General features: G+C 47.6%; 1 pseudogene across 1 annotated transcript; it reads left to right on the forward strand.

Annotated features, from left to right (window-relative positions):
* The first annotated feature begins 2,148 nt into the window (after positions 1–2,148).
* LOC147356679 (homeobox and leucine zipper protein Homez pseudogene) lies at positions 2,149–3,623 on the forward strand (annotated as a pseudogene). The gene has a single exon (XR_015143449.1). The product of XR_015143449.1 is annotated as a homeobox and leucine zipper protein Homez pseudogene (transcript).
* The last annotated feature ends 228 nt before the right edge of the window (positions 3,624–3,851 follow it).

A 3,851-nucleotide genomic window follows, 5' to 3' on the forward strand; every position in this document is an offset into this window, starting at 1 on the left:
CTTATTTAGTATGTTGATGACCTTTTGCTTTGTGATCAAACTAAGCAGGAGGCTCTTACAGATTGCTTCATCCTCCTAAAAGAACTAGCTGAATGAGGCCAGAAGGCCTCCAGATATAAACTTTAGTGAGTCCAAATGACTGTTACCCACTTAAGACATAACTTATGTCAAGGCATTTGGAAGCTCACCCCCAAATGTCTTAAGTCAACTTTGTCCATACTTCTCCCTCAAATGAAGAGGCAATTACATAAAGTTTTAGGGGCAGCTGGCTGTTGCAACCAGTAGAGTCCAAATTTTGTAGCCCTGCTAAAAGTCTGAATGCCCTTCTTCCAGATATTATCCCAGAACTTATTTTCTGGCCTTCAGAGGCATTTACGTCCTCTGAAGCCTTAAAATCAGCTTCATGTACACTCCTGGCTCTTTGTTTACCTAGCTTTGACAAACATTTTAATCTATAATGTCATGAAAGTAATGGGATTGTTTCAGACATTCTAGTCTTTTGTCTCTCAGACATGGTCTACCATTTCTCATGTCGTTAGACACTGTGGGATCAGGAATGCCCCCAGGCTTATATGTGGTGTGTGCAGCAACTGCCTTGACTGACATAGCTTCTGTAGCACACATGCACATGCTAGTCTTATGTTAGGCTCGCCATTCATCTCTTTGTTCCTGGTGCTCTATCTTGCTGTTCAGTCGCTAATTTGTGTCCAACTCTTTGCAAGCCCATGCACTGCAGCACGCCAGGTTTTCCTGTCCTTCACTGTCTCCTTGAGTTTGCTCAGACTCATGTCCATCAAGTCAGTGATGCTATCCAACCATCTCATCCTCTGTTGTCTCTTTCTCCTTTTGCCTTCAATCTTTCCCAGCTCTTTGAGTCAGCTCTTTGCATCAGGTGGTCAAAGTATTGGAGCTTCAGCATCAGTCCTTCCACTGAATATTCATAGTTGATTTCTTTTAGGATTGACTGGTTTAATCTCTTTGCAGTCTAAGGGACTCTCAAGAATCTTCACCAACACCACAGTTCGAAACCATCAGTTCTTCAGTGTTCAGCCTCCTTCATGGTCCAGCTCTCACATCTGTACATGGCTGCTAGAAAAGAACAGCTTTAACTATATGGACCTTTGTCAGCAAAGTGATGTCTCTGCTTTTTAATGTGTTTGTCTGTATTACAAATCCATAGGACATAGCACTTTATACAGTGACAAACCACTTATGAGCAGGCTTTTTTACCTAAACCTCCCAATCATCTTAAATTGTTACTGAGTCCAAGCTTGGTCTGCTTGCCACACAACAGAACAATAATTGGGAGATGAGGTGTCGAGATAAAAAATAACAACTTTATTTGAAAAGCCAGGCATCTGAGAAGATGACAAACTAGTGTCCTAAAGTACCATCTTATCAGAGTCAGGATACTAGTTGCTCTTATAGAACAGAGGGGAAGGAGGTGAGGAAGTAAAGTAAAAAGTCTGTAAGTCTTGCAAAATATCTCCTGCTTGGTCACCTTAGGGGAGCAAAGGTTAATGTAAAAGAAACATATCCAACATGGAGTCAGATTCTATTCTCCCTTGTTACAAAATCATTGTAACATTTTGAATCTAGCTTCTTTATTACCCCTCTGGATGATATAGTCTGTAGGGGGAGGATAGTTAAGGAACTGAAAGACCATTGGTTTTGCCCTGGCATGCACAAAATTTCTGACCAAATTATTTCTCAGTGCGCTACTTGTAAATCTTAACCAAATTTGTAGGAGAACTCTCCATCACCCCACATTTTCCTTTGTGGTACTCCAGATGGATTTAATAGATTTGCCCCCAGCTTTACGCTGTACTCACTGTTTGGTTGTCATTTACATGTTTAGAGGATGGACTGAACACCATCTGATTACATTAGTTGTTGCCACAATAGTGGTAAAGAAATTAATAACTGAGGTTATCCCTTGTTTTGGCATTCCTTTATGGATTGAATCAGACCAAAGGACTCAGCAGAAATAAGCCATTTCCTTTTGAAAGTTTGATGTACTCATTAAAATTTCATACCAGATAACATCTTTAATCATCAGGGCAGTGGAGTATAAAAATCTAACAGTAACCACCCCTGGAGCCCACCCCACCCATCCGCCCCGCCTCCAACTCGCTGGCGGGCGCTCTCGGGGGCGGGGAGGAGGGGGGGCAGTCCCGGTCCTGGCCTTCCGCGCGGGTGGGCTCGGAGCAGGCCGCGCTGGGCAGCAACCCCACTCTCACCCCGGAGGCCCCCTGCCCTTTCTCCCCCTTTCCCCCCCGGCCCATGGTGCGAGGCTGGGAGCCGCCGCCCGGGCTGGACTGCAGGCGGCCGCCAGAGGAAATGCCTCCTTCTCCTGTGCCACCTCCGGAACAAGTTGGTCTTGGGATAGTGCCCCTGACTCTTAGCGAGCCCACCCAGATGAAAGGATTGAAGGTAGAGCCTGAGGAGTCACTGAGTCACCAGAAAGCAAAGGAGCCCTTGATGGTACCTGGCAGTGGGGCATTTCCCCACCAATCACAATTTTGGCAGGATCATCAATGCAGTGGCCTCTCCAAGGAGCAGGCAGGCAGGTGTCCCTACCAGTCACACAGCCTAGCTACTGCTTCCTGGAACCACGCCACAGCTGTCCACCAGCCCCGTGCTCGGGATAAGCCTCAATCCATCTCATTACTTGCCAGTAGTTGTAAGAAGGAGTCAGCATCTAATGTGACTCCTCCTTCCTCTACCTCTTCCTCTTTCCAGGGACTGGCTAATGGAGCTCCTGCCACCTCTAAGCCCCTTCAGCCACTGGGCTGTGCCCCACAACCATTGTCACCCAATGAACAGGCACTACCCCCACAGCTGGAGCCAGCCTGGCCCCAGGGGCTAAGGCATAACTCAGCATCAGGTAGGGTTGGCCCTGCAGAGTATCTTTCCCCAGACATGCAACGCCAGCGAAAGACCAAGGGCAAAACCAAAGAGCAGTTGGCTATCCTCAAATCGTTTTTTCTACAGTGCCAATGGGCACGGCGAGAGGATTACCATAAATTAGAGCAGATCACTGGTTTACCTCGGCCTGAGATTATTCAGTGATTTGGTGACACACGCTATGCCTTGAAGCATGGGCAACTAAAGTGGTTTCGGGACAATGCAGTACCTGGTGCCTCTAGTTTCCAGGATCCAGCAGTTCCCACACCACCACCTTCAACCCGCTCCTTGAATGAATGGGCTGAGACACCGCCTCTGCCAAATCCCCCACCCCCACCGGATATACGACCCTTGGAGTGGTACTGGGCAACCCACCAACAGCTCCGGGAAAGTGATATCCCTCAACTGAGTCAGGCATCAAGGCTTAGCACCCAGCAGGTACTGGATTGGTTTGACTCTCGATTACCTGAGCCAGCTGAAGTGGTGGTCTGTCTAGATGAAGAGGAGGAAGAGGAGGAGGAGGAACTGCCAGAAGATGGTGAAGAGGAGGAGGAGGAGGACGACGACGATGATGACGATGATGTGATCATCCAGGACTGAGTGGGAGGCTGGGGGAGGGGAGGTCTGTTACTAAAAGACAAACCAACTGAGTAACTGTTTAAACAAAGAAACCACATTTTTTTTTTTAACTTACCTTGTGGCAAAAAACTGAAAAACTTTGTGTTCTTGAGGATGGGGGACAGGGATATAGTAAGGGTAGACCAGGGAGGACGACCATGGAGTACAGAACGAGGTGGGGATCGGATGGGCAGAAATCTAGGCCTCCAGGCTCAGTGAGGGGCTTGCTATGGGTCTGGGAAAAGGCTCTTGCTCTTTTCATATCCCTGTTCTTTCCCCTTACTGTTCTACAGAGAGGCTAGGCTTTGGCCCACAGCCATGGAGTT

This window comes from Bos grunniens, chromosome 16, assembly GCF_055505025.1.
Source record: "Bos grunniens cultivar Pamir isolate PY7600 chromosome 16, Bosgru_T2T1.0, whole genome shotgun sequence".
NCBI lineage: Eukaryota > Metazoa > Chordata > Mammalia > Artiodactyla > Bovidae > Bos > Bos grunniens.